Source organism: Miniopterus natalensis, chromosome 2 (genome assembly GCF_054644295.1).
Source record: "Miniopterus natalensis isolate mMinNat1 chromosome 2, mMinNat1.hap1, whole genome shotgun sequence".
NCBI classification, from domain to species: domain Eukaryota; kingdom Metazoa; phylum Chordata; class Mammalia; order Chiroptera; family Miniopteridae; genus Miniopterus; species Miniopterus natalensis.
In genome coordinates this window covers 52,906,241-52,930,164 of record NC_142082.1, presented here as the reverse complement: position 1 = coordinate 52,930,164, position 23,924 = coordinate 52,906,241, and the positions used below count along the sequence as shown (strand labels likewise).

The 23,924-nt window shown below is 37.4% G+C and overlaps 1 pseudogene; it reads left to right on the top strand.

The window, feature by feature from the left end:
* The first annotated feature begins 12,594 nt into the window (after positions 1-12,594).
* On the top strand, positions 12,595-13,761 carry LOC107539843 (Krueppel-like factor 17 pseudogene; annotated as a pseudogene).
* Positions 13,762-23,924: the final 10,163 nt, after the last annotated feature.

The following is a 23,924-nucleotide window of genomic DNA, read 5'->3' as shown; positions in this document are numbered from 1 at the left end:
AGCTTACATTTTTCATCTTGAACACTGCTTCACAACTGATTCAATATTTTTAAACAACTGAAGAGCATTTCGTTATCTGAAGCTACTGGAATTTAATGTATCTTATAAAATACACATTTAGTTTCAAATCTTTTTATTCCTAACAATATTGCAATAAACATTCCCATAAATATTTTAATAACATGTTTAATAAACATGTTTAATAACATGTTTAGGTATAATTGTGTTATACATCCCTAAAAGTGGAAGCACAGGGTCAAAGGGGTATAGGTTTATAATCCTTCATATGGAAAAAGACTTGCAGGTTATGATTTATTACAGTAGCTTTATTAACTCAAAAGATTGTCACAGTGGCACAGTAAACCTACTTTTGCCCACCCCTGTATAATATCTTGGCTCAGGCTGCTATAGCAAAATACCATAAACTGGGTGGCTTAGCAACGGAAATTTATTTCTCACAGTTCTGGAGGTCAGGGTGCAGCATGGCTGTGTCCTAGTAAGAGCCCTCTTCTGGGTTGCAGGCGGCTGACTTCTGTCTGCCGTGTACTCACCAGGTGGATAGCAGGGAGCTGGGGGAAGGGCTCTTGCACACTTATAAGGTCACTAATTCCATTTGTGAGGGCTGCTCTGCCCCCATGACCTAATCACCTCCTAAAGGCCCCACCTCCTAACTACCATACGGGGAACTAGGATTTCAACATAGGAATTTGGGCGCGGACACAAACATTCAGTCCATAATATAAAATATACTTAATTCCTCATTTCTATATAAGTTACTTATTAATTTTCTGTTTGAGAAATGACAAAATTATTATGCCACTTCCTCTCCTCCATATCCCCACCACTTGATTTTTAGTTATATTTCTTTGATCGTAATTTTATACCTTTAAATATACTTATATCTTTATTTGATTCATAAATTCTTAATGAACCCAGGTATAAAATCAAGAATGTCTGCATATTTATGTTAACTCCTATTTCTCACATTTTTTTTCCAACTTTTGCCAAGTTTATCATATTTACCATCTGTACTGTAACCATAATTCTGACATTTATTTTTAGTCTGACACTTGAAAGGCGTTAACACCCATGGCCAGTTCATTTGTAAATATTTTCTACCCCCAGGTTAAATGAAATAATTCTTCTAGGTTTTTTTCAGGAAGAGTTCATGGGAACTATATTTCCAATTGCATTGATTTTCAAATGAGAGAAGTTAAAATATTTATTGGGTCCATTTCTTTTCCCCCTTGAGGACTTTGAGCATTTTCCCATTGTTTTCTGGCACTGAATATTGCTGTGAAGTCTGAGGTTAGCCTGATTTCTTTACCTTTACCTTGGTCTTTTTTGTGTATCTTATTTCAATAACTTTACCAGGGTTTGTTGTGGTATTGAGCCTTCAGTGTCAATCTCTTTGAGAAAATGTTGGTTTGGGTTTTTTTTTTTTTCCTGACAAGTTTTCTTGAATTACATCTCTACATATTTTTGTATCTATAGCTGTCCCTCAGTATCTGCACCGACTTGGTTCCAAGACTCTCTGTGAATACTCAGTCCCTTATATAAAATGGCATAGCATTTGCATATAATCTATATGTATGCATAGACTACAGCTGGGTGTGCCTGCAGGTCACTTCTTTCATGTGAATTTAGCATAGTGTTTTGACGTGTGACAAATTCAAGTTTTGCTTTTTGGAACTTCATTGGATTTTTAGAAGTATATTTTCAATCTATGGCTGTGAGACCCATTGACATGGAAAGCTGACTGTATTTTAATTTTTTTCTTTGGGATACTGAATGCATATATTGGATGTTCTTATGTCTTTTATGTCTATCATTTTTTCTATATAATTTTAAATCCTTTAAAATTTTACTTGTTTTTCTCTGTCTTGTACTGGATGATGTTTACTGTGTTTTCACAGGGTTTAGAGCCTTTTTTGCTCTCTAATGTTGAGTCTCCTTCTGTTACAGCTTTCCTGAGCTTTTTATATTACTGCCTTGAACTATTGCCTCTTACTATCTATGTGAACTTGTAATTTTTCAGTGCTTCCAATTCTGTAGCTTAGAAATAGGATCATGTTCTACCTGATAGGGATGTAGTGAAAATTAAATGAGTTGATTTATTTACAGCACTTAGGATAGTGCCTTACACACAGTAAGCACCTTATAACTGCTTGTCATTATATTTGTGGTTTTATTTTATAGAGGCAACTCCTTTTTATGTAGTTTTTATAATTTATATAGATATTTGGTCCCAGTTTTCATCTGCTTTGTGGTGACATTTTTCTGGTGAGTGTTTTTTGTTTTCCAACCTGAGAACTGGCTTTTTGGAAACAAATAAACTCACATACAATAAAGTAGATAAATCATTTAGTGGCCAAGTCAAGGAGAATGTGAGCAAAAGTTAAAATGGAATACTAGGAAATAGAATCATAAAACAAACTGGGGAGTCATAAAATAAACTGGAGAATCACAAAGAAGGTATACTTTGTACAACTCTATGCAAACACATTTGAAAGAATTCATGGAATGTAGAATTATCTATAAAATATCTTATCTAAATGAGGGCAGGAAGAAGAGAGGAAAAGACTAAAAAGACTAATAATAGAAGAAATTGATAAAATCAGGCCCCAACTGATTTCATAGGTAAATATTTGTAACCCTCAGGGAACAGATTATTCCATTACTCTTCAATCTTTTAAATAGCACAGTGAAGGAAAGGCCTCATGTTTCTTCACCTTTTTTACAGGATCTATATTGCTTTAATATCTAAACCTGAAAATAATACTTTTACTCACAAACATGCACACACATATGTAGACATATCAGTTCTGATAGCAACTATATCTGCCACCACCACAAAAAAATCTTCAAAATTACAGAATCTGTTTTTTAAATTAAGATATAATTGCCCTAAAGCATTGTATTTAAGGTGTGCAATATAATAAGTGGCATATATGTATAGTGAAATGATATATATATATGTATATGTGTATATATATATGTATATGTGTGTGTGTGTATATATATATATATATATATATATATATATATATATATATATATATATAGTGAAATAACTTTAGTTAACATCCATCACCACACTTAGTTATGATATTTTTCCTTGTGGTGAGAACTTTTAAAATCTACTTTCTTGGCCCTGGCCAGGTACCTCAGTTGGTTAGAGCATTGTCCCCATACATCAAGGCTGTGGTCTTGATTCCTAGTCGGGGCACATGCAAGAATCAACAAATAAATGCATAAATCAGTGGAACAACAAATCACTGTCTGTCTGTCTGTCTCTTGCCTTCTCTCCCTTCCCCCCTCCCTCAATAAATAAAAATTTAAAAATAAAAAATAATTTCTATAAAAAATCTGTCTTAGCAACTGTCAAAAATACAATACAGATTGTTAACTACAGTCATCATGCTGTAGATTATATCCCCAGGACTTAATTTATCTTACAATGGAAGTTTGTGCCTTTGAGTCACCTTCACCCATCTCCCCTCAAACCCCACCTCTGGCAACCACCAATATGTTCCCTATATCTATGAGTTCAGTGGGTTCTGTGAGTTTGTATTAGATTCCACATATAATTGAGATCATACAATATTTGTTTTCTTCTGTCTCTTTATACTCTTATTTTACTTAGCAAAACGCCCTCAAGGTCTATCCATGTTGTGGCAAATGTTTTAGCAGGATTTCCTTTTTATGGCTGAACAATATTTCATTGTATGTATACCATTTTCTTTATCCATCCATTGATAAACATTTAGGTTGTTTTCATGTCTTGACTATTGCAAATAATGTTGCAGTGAACATGGGATGCAGATATCTCTTTAAGACAGTGATTTCATTTCCTTCGGATAGATATCCAGAAGTGAAATTGCTGGATGATATGGCAGTTCTATCTTTAATTTTTTGAGGAACTTTCATAATGTTTTTTATAGTGGTTACACTACAGCATAATCTTAAGTATCAAATTCATCATACTTTGGAAGAACAATGCAGCACCAGGAAATGGGGTTTATACCAGGAGTACACAGTGTTTTAATATTAGAAGTTATGCTAATATGTCACCATATTTATCAGATAAAATTATATAATCAGCTCAACATATTCTCCCAAAAGTATTTGATGGAACAATTTTTATCCTGCCAGAACCTGTAGGAATAGTTAAATATTCCTGTCTGATGTATGTGTACTGCAGATACATTAAACATGTATATACATATCACAAATATATATAAAATATATCCACATCCACATATATATGGGTAGGTATGTGTATACCTTCTCTATATTTCTAGGTAGGTATATATTAAACAAAAGATTTTATGCTTAATGGTGAATTCCTATGAAATTATGACAAGAAAATGTTTTCATCTCTATAATTTTATATTTCTCTGGAATTATGTACTGATGTAACTGGACAAGAGTGAAATAAATAATAGTGTCAGAAAGTTAAGTGAAAAACATCATTATATGCAAATAATGTGTATGAATAATTGAAGAGCATCAACTGAAAACCCATTAGAAATAAGAGAATACAATAATAATAGCATTAGTCACAAATATACATACACACACACACAAATTATATAATGTAGAAACAAAATTGCAACAAAAACACCCAAGAAAAACCTGAACAAGAAAAGTTTAAATTCTAAACAAAGAAAACCTTAACCATTCATCCATTTATTAAATAATTGGAAAAATATACCTTGTTCTTATAAGACTGAAAACTATGAAAATTGTGAATAGGCAGTTCTTAATTTTATTTATAAATTAAATGAGGCTTCAGCTAAAATAGACTTCAAAGTTAAAAACATAAGAAAATTATACAAATTACATTTGCCAAAATGAAATGTAAGATTGGCTGTGTTATGTGTTATGTACTGTTGAGTCAGCTCTGACTCCTGGCCACTCTGAGTGAGTGAGACCCACAATGTCCTGTGCTCACCAGCCCTGCTCAGCTCCTGTAAACTCATACTTATGACTTGTTTTATGGTGTCCATCCATCTCATATTTAATTTTCCTCTTTTACCTTCTGCCTTCTGGCATTACTGTCTTTTCCAAAGAAGCCTGCCTTCTCATAATGTGCTCAAAGTGGGACAGTTTCAGTTTTGTCATTTTTGCCTCCAATGGTGTTTCAGGCTCAATTTGATCTAGGACCCACTTGCTATGAATGTTCCATAAAGGAAAATAATGGGGAAGGACCAACAGAAATCATAATTCTAAATTAATTAATTAAAACTTTGTTTTTATACTATAGAATATATAGGCATATATAAGGGAATGAGAACTTGGTATTCCAGAAATAGAACTAAACGTAGTTCAAGTCATGATAAAGGAATCAGTGAGGGAAGAATTACCTACCCACCACCACCCAGTTTACTCTGTGCCTGTCCATGTTATGTTTCACTTTTCTCCCTCTTACCTGCTTTATCATGTGTCATGGTGATTGCTTTTAAAAGTAACACTCACTGATTTAAATTCCCTCAGCAATAAACTTAATGTATATTTTCTCATTTTATCGCATGGTTAAAGCATTAATGTTTTCTACTGCACAGAGGTGGAGGTAAGCAGGAAAGGGAGAACTGGAGCCAGCCTCACCTCCAAAAAGGTGGGACGGCTTGGCAAGTAGCTTTAAATGGACTGTGACTTTGCACTTGGTTCCTGCGCTATAAAAGGTGTACTGTAATCTATTCTGCTATCTATTACAGCTCTTGTAGGGAGGTTGTTCAGGAGACCCTGGAACCATGGTGGAAAATGAAAACCACAGATGTACATACTTACTTTCACTTCTAAATTTTCTAAGCTAACTATTCGAAAAGTTTCTTTCTCCTTAGGTCTTATTTCTAAAAATAAGAGAATACTTAGAAAAATCCTTCTTATTTTTGTTTTGAGGACTATTTCAGTCATTAAATTAAGCTCATATGCACATGCTAAATTTTATATGAAATCTCATAATGCAGTCTCATGTTAACTTATTCACTAATTCTAAAATAAAATTGCTGGAATAATTATATATTTCATATTTTATTAATGGTTAATTAAAGATATAAGTTAAGTAATTGTGGTATATTGCAGTACTAGTGAATCAGAAAGTTATAATAAACAGTACAATGACAGAAAATTTCTAGGTAGAGGAGTTTAGTTTTATGGATCTTTTAGCCAAATTTATAAATAGATTACATCATTTTCAGATGTTTTGGGGCTCCATATTAACCTTTTAAATAAATGTCTGCCATGGGTATAGTATATTCATAAAGGTGGCTTTCATTGACAACCTAAAGCAGGTATCAACATGCCCTTGGGTTTTTCATAAATCCAATTTTTAGATCTGATGTCAATAGTGGTTTAGAAATAAATTGAGAGAAAGATTGACAAAAAGTAATAGATTGAATAACCTATGGGACTTAGGTTTAGGGGCCTCAGGGGGCATTGTGACTTATTGAATAATAACCTTAAGCAGAAATAAACAGTTCCTTCTTTTGTATTCTCCTGCCAGTCAAACGCATGGCTCTGTAGTCCACACTGCAGCCTAGAGTGAAATGGTTGTTTGTTTCCAGCTGCTTCTTCCCAGATCTTCATCACCATTGGGCCTATGTACTGTGTGGTAACAAGTAAAATATTAAGTTGACTATGTAGACAATGGTCACAAAAGTTTGTTGTTCTAGTCTTCTCCAGATCATTGGTTTATATATTTTTATTGCAACTTGGCTAAGGAAACAGATCTAGGAAAATAAATGCATCAAATAATGAACAAAAAGAAAATATTTTAGCTAATTATGAATTAGGCCTCACATCTTTCATAAAGAAAACCATTGTTTATGAAGTATTGTCACTGACCTGGGATATCAGGGCCTGGAATAACTTTCTTAAAACCACAATTTAATTTATGAACTTCAGAAAGGACCAAACTGATCGGCTTAATTTCTCTCCTGAAGTGTGGGAGGGCTGTCTCCCCCGGAAACCCTCCGGGAATGAGGGGAAATTTAATTTCTACAAGAGGCAGCTGGCTGGCACTGAGCTCCTTGGTCTGTGTTCTACCCTCTTCTCTTCCAGTCGATGAGGCATGAGGAATACACATCAAAGGAGCAGGAAGAGTTCCAAATGGAAAATACTGAGAACAGTAACATACTGTGCTTCGCTCTGCATCTCCACGCATGGTTGATTTTCAGTATTCATTTTGATTTACATGAGGTATGACTTATGTACCTACTAATGAAAAATGATGAATGTTTTACAACATTAGTGGACAATGAACAAGCTTTGTATAGCTGGCTGAAGATCCACACACAGTATCGACTGTACCAGTACTTTCTGGCAACCCTTTCACCTGTTTATCAGAGCACTTCACGGCTCTATTCACAGCTGTGATGTTCACTGTAAACTTCCTCCATTACCCCTTTTATCCCCATGGCTTTTTTTTTTCTTTCCTCCAAGAAGTAAATTATGTTTGCTGAAATACCTAGGATTTAGTAAAAGATGATACAGTCCATGTAGCTTACCATCCTTGGGAACCAAGATTGGTCTGTATGTGGGAAGCAGAAGAGCAAATACAGATGGGCAAAAAGAAAAAATAAGTTTGACACAACAGGTTTCTCAGAGTTTCCTGGACCTTTCTAAATATGTTTGTGAAGAGATGGGTTGAGAGGTTTATTGAGGCCACCAAGACCTGAACCCAGAGAGGTTTTGTATTTCCTGGGTATTTCTAGAGCTAGTCTGACCAAGAAGAGGTTCTCTTAAGTAGGAGTCACAAATCAAAGTACAGTTTTATTTGATTCCCCGCGTCTTGTTTTTTTAATTAAAACTTTTTTCGAGATTATAGCACAGAAAATTGTACAGAATAATACAGAGAGATCACCTACCTGTATCCCTTACCAGGCTCACCCACATGGTGACATTTTACCAAATTATAGAATACTGTGACAACCAGGATACTGGAATTGATAAAATCAACTGGTCTCATTCACATTTCTGTAGTTTAGCTTGTACTGGTGTGTGTATATAGTTCTATAGAATTTTAACACATATGTAGGTTCATATAGCCACCACCTTAGTCAAGATATTAAACAGTTCTATCACCACAAGGATTCCTACACCCACTCCCCTCAGTACCCCCTTCTCACAAATTCTTGGCTACCACTGAGCTGTTCAGTCATTTCTGAAATTGTGTTGTTTCAAAATGTTATATAAATGGAACTATACAGATGTTACATTTGGGGACTGGCTTATTTCCTCCCACTGATTTATTCAATTTGTTGTCCAGGCCACTAATTGTTAGAAGGGCTCCTGATGGGTCCTTGTTACAGGCTCGCCTGGTATTTTCCAAGGGGCTTCTGATAGGTTCAGGAGAAATAGGCCCTTCCTGTACTGGCTTCTGATGCTAGGTCAGGGTCAGACACGCCCAGTCAGGGTAGCTTCCTCCTTCTGGGAGAAGGAAATTATACTCCTAACTGCTCTGTTGTTGTTCTAGTCTTGGAGTGCTAAGCCCATTGGGAGTTCTCACAAGCTTTCAGACTCTCCGTGGTTGCCTTTCACATTATTTCTGGACATTTTAGTTGCACCGATTGGAACTAGAGTAGAAGTCCTCATGGTGGTTCACATTTTCCTATTTATCTTCTTGAGCCCTTCCCCCCACCCCCATGAACCCACTCTCTTATTTTTATAAGTTCACATATTTACCTCTTATATGTTTGTGACTTTTGAAGGAAACTTTGGATCCATCCAGGCTCACTCTCAGGCCTCTATTGGAACTGGAATACTACAAGGGTTAGGATGCCTTTACCTATAAATATAGCATATGTTGCTAAAATTGACTTAAACAGTGAGGAGACTAGAAGAAGGCTTGACAGTAGCCAAATTATAGGTTTGGCTAATTCAGTGAGATTCCAGCTCAGTATCTTGGAAATTCTCTTGGTGTTTTGTTCATGGCAGCAAGATGTCTGTTGCAGCCTCAAGCATTATATCACTTATGACAACTTGCAGTCTTAGGCAGGCACAGGTTCCTGTTTTGTGTCCTTGAAGGGATGCTTTCCTTGAAGCCCTCTAATAGATTGTCTCTTATGTCTCATTGGCTAGGGATGTGTCACATGCGAGCTACTGCCAGTGGGAATAGAATTACTATAATTGTCTTGGAGTAATTAACATTTACTTTACTTATCTATGGTTTTGGAAGTATTTCATAAATAAAGCACACGAGTATTGAATTTCAAAATAACATCAGTTTCCTTTGGAAGGGAATGGGTGATAGTGGCTGTGGTTAGGCCATACTAGACTAATTTAGTGTGTTATTTGTCTTACTTTAATCCTAAAGCCCAATCTGATCTTTGAACTATAAACTGGCAGAGATTAGATAGAAATTAGGATTTAGGAGAATGGAATGCTGAGATAAACTAATTCAACTACAGAGTTGGTCATTAACCTGTAAAATTATGTTTGTAAGGAAGGAAGTAGATTTTAGGCCTGATGGTCATAGTTTCAAGTCAAGCTTAAAGTCACAACTTATAACTGGGTTACCAGGTTAGTAAGATAGCCTAAGAAAGTGGCAATAATGGTCCCAGGGTTGGACAGGAAACCAGATGTCATCCAAGTCATGTTAGGCCCAGAGGCTGCTGATGGATTGGTTCAAAAACTTGACAGGTAATTCTATAAACACATGGCATCAGCGATGCTTGTTGAAAAGAAAAGGCAGGGGCTCCCATTGAAAAGTCTGTTCATCAAGGATTATTTGCCATCCTAAATATAAGTCACTCTGCAATGCACTTTGCAATTCTAGAAGATTTATGTCATTGAGAAATATCTGGTCTTTATGTTAATTTTTTAGAACACTGATTCAATTCAATGACTGAGAATTATTGAAAACTGGGTTCATTTAGCAAAGCACTGTTTGATATTATTTAGAAAATAACCCATGATCTGGATTAGGGCACTGACATTGGGATAGAAAATAGGCTTAATTAGTTGAGTTAAAAAATACTTATTAATGCTAGCATTAATTGAAGCTTTATGTGCCAGACTCTATTCTAGGTACTGATGGTTCAAGTCTCTATCCCTGGGAGAACATACATTCAGTTGAAAATTTACTAATTAGATGCTAGGCTCTAATCGAACATGAGAGTGCAAAGATGCATATGTTCTCTAACCTCAAGCAGTTTAGTCTGGAAAGCAAAATAGCACAGACTCCTTACCTGCCCTGCTTATCACTGAATTCCGGGGAACCAGCAGAGACACTGGCACAAAGCTGATGCTGAGAGCCCTCTTTCTGCATAAATGATACGGAAGCAACCAACGGCAATATTGCCTGATACCACTGTACTGAAGGTGCTCAGGGAGTGAGGACACAGGAATGGTTGATTATGTGCTCTGTGGAAACGTAGCAAAGGGGAGCCCCACAAGCAATGACATTTGAACTGAAACGAAGAGTGGACAGGACTGGGGTAGGTGAGAAGTGAAGACACAATGCACAAATGGGTGAACTTACTTTGGAGTCTTGAGAAATGGCGAGAAATGAGCATATAAAGGAACCTCTAGTGAGCAGATGATGGCTGGAGATGATCTTGGAAAAGTAGGATGGAATGATTTGGGGAAGAATTAAATATACCCTTTAAGTGGTTTATACTTTATTTTGTACCTAATGGAAAACCATCAGTTTCATTTAAGTGTATCAACTGCATGATCAGATATGATTTATAGAACGAATACTCAGCATTGTGAAGGGTGAGTTGGACACAACCATGAGCCAGGGGTTAAATCAGTGTAGGTATTGGCAGTAATCCAAATGAAAAATGCTGAGAGCCAGAGTTAGGGTATTGGCCTTGGGAATGACAAAGCATTTTGTGGGCATTGAGAGATGTTTTAGAAGTAGAATTCATGAGACTTAATGATTGATTGGGTATTTATGGTGATCAAGGAGATGGGGAATCAATTTTTACTCTGTGGTTTTTCGTTTGGGGACTCAAATGGACAGTATTGTGGTTGACTAATCAAGGGATAGTGTTCTTGGGGAGAGGATTGAGATAAGCTCTCTCACTGGAAATATTATGGCACAGGAAGTACAACTGACATAAACATTAATAGGGCATTAGTTACTTGGAGTAAGTAAGGTTTTTATTTTTATTGAAGTATAACATAAATCACAAGTGATCAAAGCAGGGAATTTGGCATAAAGTGACACACCTACATTTACATCACCCAGGTTAAGGAATAGAACATGCTTAGCACCTGCACATTAATAAATATGTTATGCTAGTCTGACAATCAACGTACCTAACAGTCCTAAAACAAGTAGTTTTATTTTTTTGTAAAAATTTTACTGAGTCTGTTTCTTACGTCATTAGATGAAACTAGATTTTTTTCTCAGTATTTGAGAACTATGCTTGACCTGGTTTGACTTAAAATGTGGACTTCGTGATAAACAACAGAGAGGCAACTTAAAGAGGTAAATAAGTAGTTACTATCCAGCGTAGCTGAATCTGAAATACAAGAGGCCCACATGACTACAGTAGGAAAGTATGCCATACATACCAAGGAGCTGAGGACAGAACAAATGGGGTTTGCAGATAAATTAAATGGTGTTTTTCAAATTGAAGGTCATTAGTGCAGAAGATGTGAATTATAGGCATTGATTTTCTGCTTCTTACTTGGGTAATAACTATAGCTAATATTTATGACCTCTTACTATGTTCTTGGGACAGTTCTACGGTTTTTATAGGTATTAAATAATTTAAACCTTACTATTAGTATCATCAGCTGAGGTACTTGATGCAGGGAGTAACTGTGTCATTTGCCTGAAGTCACAGCTAGGAAGCTGTGAAATGGGGGCTTTGAACGTGGGCCCTTGGGTGCAGAACCAGTGCTGAATATTCCCTACATGGATGCTAACCTCTATGGAGTCCGCAAGACCCTAAGAAGCAGCAGAGGAACTTAGATAATTAGTGGTGGACAATGATGTTTCCAAGCCATTGCTAATTCTATGACACAGCCCTGAAGGTTCTGAAGGAATAATTTAATCAAGAGGCAGTATAATGGTATGTAAACATAGGAAGAATATTTAACCTCTATTTATTCATACACTTAATAATTCATTTATTGAACATTTGGTACGAGTCAGATAATGTGCTTGTTCAGAATTCTAGAAGCCTTAGAAAAGCAAGCATATCAGCAAATGATTACAGTGTGATAAAGAATCTTATAATGGGGCTGATGGCAGTTTAGAACAGGAAGCGTTGTTTCCTGCCTGGAAGCTGAGTATGGAGAAAAACATTTGAATCGCCTCTTGCCGGGTGAGCAGAAATTTGTCAGATAAGATAGAAGAAGGCAGAGTATCAAAGGCACAGGGGTGCAAAAACCTGGCTGGAGGGACAGGCAAAAGCCAGACGAAACAGGTTTTATAAATCAGGCTAAACCTTCATTTTACCTAGTTCAGATTTCAAACTTCTTTGACCCTGACAAATTGTAATTAAACAATTGTTTAGTGGCCTGAAGGTACGCAACACCGGACCTGCGATGCCAGGGCGGCGGGGCTCAGCTCTGCTCTGATGTGGTCTGGACTCCCGCACACGGCCGGGGTGCAGCGGATCCCAGGCTGAGATGGATCAAGAGGACAGGGTGCTGGACGAGGGGCAGGCAGCTCAGCATCAGCTCACGGAGGATACTGAGCAGTCAGTGTGCATCTTGGACATGCCTCCATCTCCTGGAAGCAGAGTGCACACCCCTGGGAACCATGGCTCAGGCAAGCAACAAGACATCCTTTGGTGTCCACAGCTGGAGAGGGCCCCCTTGGTTCCTGCTGAGGCGCCCAGGCTGAATGCGAGTGAAATGGGGCCGCGGTTCAGGGTGTTGCTGCTGGAGCATGGTAGGAACTACTGCCTCCAAGTGACTCGCCCTCCTTCCCAAATGGTTTACTCTCAGAGAATGTCTCCTTCTCAACCAAACATGGCGATTTTCAAGAAAAGGTGGCATGATGTCCTTAGGAGAGCCCAGATGATGTCCTTAGGAGAGCCCGATATTCAAGGGATGGCTATGACCTTCAGAGGGAATCTGAGGCCCTGCAGTGGGCCACCAGTCACAGCTTCCAGTGAAATCCCAATGTCCCACATTAGGATGCGAACAATGCCTCATTCTGGCCACCCTGCAGTACCTTCTAATAGAGACTCTTTAACACTTAAGATGTTATTGCCCCCAACCATGGCTTCTGCTGAGGGCCAAGCAGTGCTCCCCTCTTTGGCTCAGATGTTGTCCCCTAGAGTTCCCCACAACTGCGGAAGGAGACCAGCTCGGTCCCCATCATTGCTGACTTTAGAATCCCAGGACTCTTCTGTTAGCCAGCTAGCCTCCCAGGAAGACCCCTTAATACTTGAGCAGCCCATAACTGTTCCACAGACAGCAGAGCAGAATTGCAGGGCCCTGGAAAGAGCCCTGGTTGCAAGGCCTTACTGCTGCCAGCATGAGAACTGTGGAAAAGCTTATGCTAAGCGCTCCCACCTCATGAGTCACCAACGCACACACACAGGTGAGAGGCCCTATATATGTATGTGGGAAGGTTGTACATGGTCTTTCTGCCGTTCTGATGAGCTTGGACGACATACACGGATACACACCAGATACCGACCACATATATGTGATCAGTGTGGCCGAGATTTCATGAGATCTGACCATCTCAGGCAACACCAAAGGATTCATCTGCGGGCACCAGGATCCCCTAATCCACGGGCCAACAATGAACAGATGGATGGTCCTCCTGCTCCTGATCTTTAGGTCAATCTCCTCTTCCCCTCATTTTGGCTTCTCCATCCAGATCCTGCCTGCCTCTGACCAGCTGGTCTCTGTAGTAGGTACAGGCTTAGATGCAGACCAAGAAAGATTATGAGGCAGTGTTGAATGAAGCCCATATGAGCTCTGGACTCCATCAGGGACTCCAGAAACTGTCGTGGATGCCTTTACCTCTCTGGGGCCACCTACCTTTGCTGAGGTTAGCCTCATGGAAAGACGGAGCAAAGTAGAGATTGGGAGCTTCATTTAAAAGTTCTTTATCTTCTGTCACTCCCCAACTTAAAGCCCTTCAGTGACTCTTTGCCTGCTACATAAAATCCAAGTTTCTTCTCTTTGTCTTCCACAGTTTCCAGAGCCAGGCTATGTTCAAATCCTGAATTTATCATTTACTGGCCATGTGACCTTGGAAAGGTCTTGGATCACTATGCCACGTTTCCTTTTCGGGTAAATGAGAAAAACCCTATTGGGCTGTTTGGGACACATCTTACATATTGAATCAGTCTATCTGGCACTCACCAGCCACAAGCCCAGAGTTTCTGTTTCCTCCTACCACTTCCAGACTTGGATAGAATGCTCTTCTGCAGGGCACGGGATCTGGCATCTCAAGTAGCCACTAGCAACACAGAAGGGTTGGGGGGTAGTTAATGATCCTGGGGTAACATTTGACTAATGAGAGTTGGGAGAGACCCAGGCAGATAAATTCTCCTCTTCCCTCCATTCCCTAAATTGCTGCAAGGCAGTTTCTCCCAACAGCACAGCCAGTGGGGAGATCGCCCAAGAAGCCAGTGAACACACCTACTGTGCTTCAAGGTTTGCTGTGAAGCTTGTCTCCTTGCATCACCTCCCATTCTCCCCTGCTTTTCTTGCCTTGCTTTTCTTGTCTCACTCTTAGTTCTTTGTGCTTACACCATCCAAATAAAACACTGGTACTTAAACAAATTGTTAATTCATTTATTTTTTAATTGTATTCAAAACAGAAGTTTCCTGAGGCGGCTTCCCCATTAGTAAAGTATTGCTCTTTATTTTTCCCTTCCTTGTTTTCACTTTCCTTTTAAAAGAAATCTAATATTTTCTATACTTCATTGAAAAAAGCTTGTTTGAAATCACTACCTGTAGAAAAAGAATCTTTTAAATGACTTACCATACTTAGGTTTTAGGAACATCACTCTTGACTTCAGGGTGAGGATTGGAGGGAGAGAACCCTAGTGGCCTGATGTGAGATCCAGAGCCAGTGACAAATTATTCAGAAAATCTAGGCAGGAAATGAGCATTTAGATTGAGAAATTAGATGAGAGGGAGTTGCCATAATTATAAGAGAAACCGTCTGAGACTCAAAGATGGTTTAGATACAGGACTGAGAGCGAGAAAAGGAATCCAGAACGAGACATGCGGGAGTTCATATACTTTAATATTAAAGTTTATGAAAACGTAATAAATTCCTTTTTAGATTTACAGCACTCCTTCCTGACAACTATCAAAATGACCCATCCTTTACACATCAAATTTTCTTCTATCTAGGATCCTAATTAAATGATCCTGCTCAAGAAAGGTTCTTTTCTCCTTTTATGACCTCATGACAGGCTTTTAATTTTTCCTCAAGCACTTCAAAGAATTTCCTATCTAGCAGATTATGCACAGAATCCCATTAGAGAATAATTTGAAAACGAATAAAATGTTTGACCCTTATAAAATTCTACATGAAAAGAAACAGAAGAAAATAAGTCTCTGGCCTTAATGTTCTCTAAAGTTGTAAAAACTGTTCTGATGATTTAAGAAGTGGGTTAGCTCATTCATGAGGATATCGTAAAGGATATATTAGTGTTTGGAAGAAGCCGCTGTTGTGGTAGTGTGAAAATCACATGGCTCAAAAGGGGGAACATCTGTTTTGTATGGTTTCTGGAGGCCCTGAGTGCGTAGGCAGTGTAGATGAGCCTCTGGCTCAGGGTCTCTTACAAGAGCATAATCGAGGTGTGGCCGGAGCTGTGGTCTCCACTCGGGCTTCGTGGGGCAGGATGCTCCGGGCTCACTCCGGTGGCGGGAGCAGAATTCAGGCTCTCCCCAGTCGAACTGAGGGCCTCACCAGTTGTTGGACAGGTGGTTTCTAGAGGTTCCCTCAGTTCCTTCCCACATGGGCTTCTCAGTTGGCAGCTGGCATCATCAGAGTTAGCAAAAGAAAGGAAGATGGAAATACAATCTCTTTGAATCTAATACTGGAAATAACATGTCATCTCTTTTGTCCCATTCTATGAATTAGAAGTGAGTCACTTGGTCCAGTTCACCCTTCAAGGGGAGGGGATTACACAAGGGCATGAATACCAGGAGGTGGGGGGCTGCCTACCACAATTTTTTTTTTAAGGAAAGCGCCAAAGACTTTGGGGATAAACATATTCTCTTATATTTTTACAAATATAGGTACTTTTACATGAAATTTTTGCTCCTTGTTTAAATATCAGGATATTTAAAGAAAATAAGAAATAGGTTTTCAAGGCTTTGAATCAGTTGGCAATGCAGAAAAATTTGGCAAAAACAGAAAAATAAATTTGGAATGGATCAGGAGACCTGAGTGCTACCTTGAGGCCTAACATTAACAAAAATTCATGATCTGCTTCTGCAAAGCCTATAAACTCTCTGTGCTTCAGTTTTATGATCTATAAAATCAAATGGTACTTTCCATCAAGGGCTTTCAAGCTTTTTTGACTGCAACACACAGTACAAAATTTATTTTACGTGGGGCCCAGCCTGGTATACACATAGGAAACCAGTTCACAGATAATTGAAACAAACAGTTCTAGAAACAATAATTACTCTTATGAAATACAAGGCTCACTCTGGTATTTTCCTTTATATTCTATTCTGTTAAAATACTTTGTTCTATTTAGTAAAAAATTGAGATGATCTAGCTAAATTTTTTTTATTACCTTCTAATGAATTCCAGTCCTCAGTCTGAGAGCAGTGTGATACCTACAGCTACTCCTAAAACTGCAAGAATAATCTAGGGTTATTATATGTGAAGATGATGAAACAGATGAAGAGAGAAAGGTGCACATATGTCCAGTTGTTTATTAGGAGGCTATCTTTCTCTTTGCTATCACCAACATGTATGTGCAGTGGTAGTCCCCTGCTTATCCACGGTTTTGCTTTCCACAGTTTCTCTCATCCATGGTCAACTGTAGTCCAAAAATATTAAATGAAGAATTCCAGAAACAAACAATTCATAAGTTTTAAATTGTGTGCCATTTTGAGTAGCATGACGAAATCTCTCAGTGTCCCACTCTGTCCCACCTGGGATATGAATCAACCCTTTGTCCAGTGTATCCACAGGGCATGTGCTCCCCGCCCATTGGTCATTTAGTAGCCGTCTTGGTGATCAGAGAGAAACCACATTCACACAACTTTTTTGACAGTATATTGTTATAATTATTCTATTTTATTATTATTGTTATTAATCTCTTACTGTGCCTAATTTATTAATTGAACTTTATTATAGGTATGTATGTCTAGGAAAGAAACCTAGTATATATAGGGATCAGTTCTATTCAGTTTCAGGTATCTACTGGGGTCCTGGAATGTGGTCCCCCCCAGAGAAGGGGGAACTGCTCTACTGCATCTCAGTGAGGAGGAGGTGGGCAGCTATTTCAAAATGCTAATAATTATGTGGGACGGATAGTCTTAGCCTCTGGCTATCAACTCTCCCCCAATTTTTTTAAAAAAAATCTTTATCCGAGGATATGTTTTTCTTGATTTTTAGAGTGGGGGTGGGGGGGGAGAGAGAGTAATATGAGAGAGAAACATTGATTGGTTGACTCCTGTACACACCCTGACCGGGGATGGAACCTGAAACCTAGGTTTGTGCCGTGACTGGGAATAGAACTTGCAACTTCTGATAAACAAGACAACACTCCCACCAACTGTCCCACTGGCCAGGGCCCCCCAAAGTTCTTAACTCCTCCAAATCACCTGCCTTTCCTAGTCCACTAGGTTCAAGGGGCTATTGATTCTGTCACATACGTGCTGTGCTTTGTTCTCATTTACTTGCTCATCTCTGCGTGTACTATGGTTGGTGTGATGTGCAATGCTAACCATGAGGAATTTCCACTAAAAAAGGAATTTTACCTAGATCGGGAAATTTTATCTTTTTCTTTTTTCTTTTTAAGTGGTATTGTGCTACTTTTTTTTTCCCCCTTTTTTAGCATATCTTTATTGATTTCAGAGAGGAAAGGAGAGGGAGAGGGAGAGAGAGAGAGAAACATCAATGATGAGAGTCATTGATCGGCTGCCTCCTGTGAGCCCCGCACTGGGGATAGAGCCCGCAACCTGGGCATGTGCCCTGACCTGGAAGCGAACCTAGATCGCCTGGATCCTAGGTCGATGCTCAACTGCTGAGCCACGCCCGGCCGGGCAGGAAATTTTATCTTTACCGCTTTCGCTATACTACTTACATTAAGTGCTTGACGGTGCACAGGACATGCATATATTGCTTCTAAAAATGGTCCCCAGCACAGATCATGGAAGGGCAGCATGGAGTGTCTGGCAGCTCACTGAAAGTTGAACTTTGCAGACGTTTTCTGGTTTAGCTTAGATATTCATGTGCATTTTGAACACTATACTATGAGCTTGTTTTAATATCTAATCAATGTTTTACATTATTTATGAGTCACATTACTTTAACTATCTTCACTGCTCAATCTTACAATAAAATTTGTTCCAGGAGGCTGCACCATGGCTTTCCCTGGCTCAGAGCAAAGTACTCTGAGGAATTTTGAGAAGCATGAGACAGGAATTTTTTCCCTCATATAATTTTCATAATCACCTTACGAAATAGGTTTTATTGTCCTGATTTGGCAGATGAGAAATGAGAAGCTTGGGAAACTTATGTAATTGGAAAATAACAGCGTTAGAACTTAAACCAGGTTTGTCTCCGCAGCTTCTATTCGCCTTGTTCTGTCATAAAGCCTTTAAGTCCCTGTGATATGAGTAACAGTCTGGCCAGCCCTGAAGTCTCCACTGCAGATTTCAAGGGTTCTGCACATTTCCAGTGTAAATACTTTGTATCCTGGGGGAGAACATGTGGTAAATATGGCAGTGAAAACTCATGTTCCTTCAAGAAGGAATTAGCGCATCCGAAAGCCCGTTTCCTAAAGTCAGGTTCAGGAGAAGCCTAGAAACCGTCATGTAGATGAAATACCTGGGCTCCTATGATATTAATCACGTTGTAGGAACAAGATTAAATGACCGGTATGTTGGGCACCAGGATTGGATTCTGATGGTAGTACAGCCATGGAGTCTGGATTTCCACATATTCTCTTTGCCAATGTTCTCTACCCAAGCTGAATTTTCCAGGTCCCTCATAATTTAATTGTTTGTGGAACCAGAATGCATAAGAGTTCTTATAAAAGGGGGGAGGGGGGGTGAGAAAGATATATCCCACCAAAAGAAATTCTGACTTGACTTTTCCTTTCAGCTGCTGGCAGCTCTCTCAATGGTTGTATGGGGGTATAAATCCACCAGCTACGTGAAAAAACAAATCTAGAGATTAAAGTGAGAGTGGAAAAAATTACTGGTACTAATTTCCTTTCATCCTAATAATCATTTCTCTATTCACCTTAATACTCTCAAGGTTGGCACCTTTACCTTGGACTTGTTGGCTTCCAGAGCTGCGAGAAATGTTTGTTTTTTAAGCCACCCAGTCTGTGGTATCGTTATAGCAACCCAAACTGACTAAGACAACAGCTAATCATTATTTGGGATAGCCATTCCCTTAATTTACAGCTTTAGATCCCATGTATATATCTCCAAAATATACAGGGTGGGGCAAAAGTAAGTTTACAGTTGTGAGTACATGAAACACCAAGTCTATTCTTGTATTATGTATGAATTATTGTATTATTTTCCATACAAACAGCTGTAAACCCACTTTTGCCCTACCTTGCATATATTTAGGTTTTGTTCTTTTGTTTTGAATGTCATAAATTAGAATATTTTTCTGTGACTTGTATCTTTTCTCAACATTGTTTGTGAGATCCATGTGGACAAAGACAGCATTCCAAATAAATATAGGAGTTTATTTTTCAATGCTGTATAGTATTCCATATGGCATGTAGCTTTCATTTATTTCCCATTTCTATACCGTGATTCCTGTAGCATGTAGCAGTAGTTCATTTACTTATATTTTTATACAGAATTCAACATATCATGTAGCAGTAGTTCATTTATTTATATTTTTATACACTATTCCATGCAGTGTGTACCTGTAGTTCATTTGTTTTCTTTGCTGTAGAGTATTCCATGTGTGAACTTTCAACAATTTACTCTGTTTTTAGTGGACAACTTATTTGTTGCCAGTTTAGAGTTACTATGTAGGATGTTGCTAAGAAGACTATTGTATGTGCCTATCCTGTGCTCAGTGTCTAAGGATTTCTCTGGGGCCATATACCTAGAAGTGAAATTATTAGGTTACATGGATACTTATTTTCAGTACTCACAGAAAATGCCAGATTATTTCCCAAGTGGCTATTGATTTACTTTTCCACCCATTTTGTATGAGAATTCACATTGTTTTACATTATTTTATTATTTTGCTCTTTCATATTTATGTTTTTAATGAGTATATAATATATGTACTAGCAGAAAAGATTTCTATCTTATTTTCAAAAATAAAACCTATCCTTACAGAGGGAATAGACACTATTGTCATTTAAGTATATATAAAAATGAGTTTTTAATCCTTTGAAACTGAAGTGACTGATTTTATTGATGGTTAGCTGTAACTTTAAAATATATTTATAGCTGTTAGCAAAACAAATAGAAACAAATAATCCCCAATTCCCAAGTGAAATGATCACTTTGTATACCTGATATGATTCTCACAGGAGGTACTGAGTACTTATCAGAAAGCCCCAGATAAATAAGACAAGGAGAAATGTGAATTCCATTATCTAATTTGGGAATAGTAAAGATATTTACTTCCCATTTTTTTCTGTAATAAAACTGCTATGTAGCAACTGTGGAGAATTCTTGAATTGTAAGATAAATGGCTGTGATTTTTATAGAGTGTTGGTATTTAAACAGAAGCATGAACTATCACAGGGCTTGAGAAAATAAAGGTCTTGTTCTCTCCAGAGATCACCATCTCATTTTGGGAAATGATCTCTTTCGGAGATGTGCCCTGCTTTCCTGGTGCTCTGGCAGCGCTGCTAGACCAGCAAGGTAAGCCACAGCAGCAAAAACAATTTGCATTAAACAGGCATGACCCAATTAGGAGGAAAAATAGTTTGCCTGGGAAAATATCTCCTTACCTTGTGATCTAATCCACATAACAAAGATATTGATTTAGATGTTCTTACTTATAATACGGAATAAAACCTTCATTTAAATGTTCTCTTACTGCACTGGAAGTGCTTAAAGCTTGTTTTACATATACCTATCATGGAGACCAGTGAACTACATTTTAAAATTATAAATCCTATCAGGTTAATTTTTATAACAAACTCTCAATAAATACATACATACACATAAATTCATACATTTTTACTTACATTATTGAATTAATAGAATTAAATAATATAAAACATACATGAAATAGAAATTTAATTTCCAAAGATTAAAAAAAAGTTGAATAAACATTTAAAAGTCACTTTATTTTTTTTCGTACTATAAAACTCTATTGCTTTACTCACAAATAGCTAAAACTAAAATGATGTAACTGAAACAAGGTTTTGTTGTTCAAATCTCTGTTTAGCAATTCATGATACAGCAACTTAAGATCTGGTTGTAGGTGATATTTATTTTTATACTAGATTTTAAGGCTATTATATCTAAAAAATTTATTTCACTAATTTGCCGAGAACTAAATGGGTCTAACTGCTAAATAATAAAACATATTTTTCAATCTCATCCCCAATTTTCCAAAGCACTTCTTGAAAATAGGGTGATTAAATGTAAATGTTTTCAATGTTAAACACAGTAGGTGGTACATTTTAATAGTTTTAACTAGTAGATTTATACTTTATTGAAACACTTTTTACTTGGAAGTTCTTAAAACGGATTAGAAAAGCCCGTTTTTCATTTTTTTCAGTTGTTACAAATATGAAAGTGTTGGAGTAACTTACTTGTATCATTTTTCAGTGACAAAAATCCCATTAAGATGAAAATATTTTTAAACATCAATTTCCACAATTCTCTTTTCATAGCATGGATTTCCTTTTAAAAAGAAAATATTTTGTGACATTGTTAAAAATACCATCTTTATTTTGAAAGTACAAATTAGGTATATTTTTTCCACAAATATTTTCAGAGTAACTTTTATCAGATTAAAGGTCAACAAAGTTGACACTCTCATCTTTTGTAAAAGAAAATACACCACTCATCCTTTCATGGATAAGCCTTTTAAGGACTCTGCTGTTAGAAGGCCATTGAATCTCTGGATGCTTCAAAAGATTTATTCGTATATGTATTCACACCCCATGCCATTAAATATTGTAAGGATTCCTCCATATTTTAAAAACTCCCATTTAGTGATAAAAGCTGGGGCCATGACCTAAAGCAATGGGCCTGCTGTTGGCCCAGTTTCAAGGTATACCATTCATTAGGTACTACAGGTGATTGGAGTTGTGCAACAGAGGCTCTGATTGGCATCTTGTAGCAGTTTATTCATTTTATTTGCTTCTGGTTTCAATTTTTTGCTGCAAAAGCTTTCCTATGAGTGATGCCAGGAATGGATTTCCCAAGCAGGGTTATCTCTGTGTTCTTCATGCAGATTCCCTTCTCTATCCATCACAGGCAACTATCTTTAGTGGCTCACAAAAAAAGTAATTTTTTACATATCTCATTTCTGAAATAGCACATTGCAAATACCATAAGCTGAGACACCATAATCCATAGTTTCATCCAAAAGATCAAGTCTCCCACAATGTGTGATTTGTGAGTTGTGTCCCCCAGTCTTTGCAATATTTTCTGTCTGCCAGCAGTATTTGCCGCCCCCCACCCCCACCTCCAATGGTTTTAGATTGTGTCTCTGCTGTTTTCAGTGCATCTTGCAACCCATTTTACTATTGCAGGAGTGAGAGTTTCCTCATTGGTACAGGGCACTTGGTCTTCACAATGAAAACTTGAAGAAACTTCTAAACACTTACCATTAGGTTTAGTAGAGGAATTTGATAAAATACTGCGGAGCATATGATGTGACAGTTTTAAGGGATGTTTATCTTTAAGCCTTGGATGTTCATTTTTATATGTTGCTAATGCGATGGCTTTATACTATCACTAATATCTTAAGGCACAGAATGCACTTCGATTGAGAATAATTTATTATCAAATATGTATATACAGATATTCTTTGATTATTTTGAATTCTCTGGTGGTAATTGCTTTTAAGGCGTAATGTTGATGAAGATCTTGTATAAGGAGTGGGAGATGTCAGCTCTGCCATTTAATTATTTGCCTGGGCTTGGATGACTCATATTAGCTGCAATCTGTGCTTTCTTTGCAAGAATCTTTTAAAGGCATCTGTCCATTTTGTGATAGTTACCTTCCTTTAGTTTCATTAAAATTAAATGATATAATTATGAATCCACTTAAATGGGCCCAAACAAACTGCAATTAGTTGTAATATAGTCAAAGCGATGATGAAAGTATTACTGTTAACCCTCTGGGTTCAGAAAAATTTCTACCTTTGCTTTGTCCTAAATGACTGAACATGTCTAGTACTTAGTTCACTTCTAGTTGGGAAATTGGTATTAATCATTGTCCTGGTCTGTAAATTATTTTCAGAATCTTGAAGATGTAATACTGTTTTCCTAGTAAGTTTTTAACTTAACCTTTCTTTCTAAAAAATTTAAAGACACAGTCATTCTAATCTTGGGATTATATGGTTGATGATATACCTATTTCTCTATTTTTAAAAATATTTTTCTCATTATATAGTTAAAACCTTTTATTATAGAAAAGTTTGAAGAATAAAGAAAAATATAAAGAATGAAACTTAAAAGGCCTGTAATTTGACTACAGAGAGAATCTCTGTGATAACTTTTGTGAATCAAGTCCTAGATCTGAGACTGAATATACATGTCAATATATATTCATATAAATATATTTATAAGGCCTATAGTTATAAACATATTAAAGTAGGAGTCATACTGTACTGTGACTGG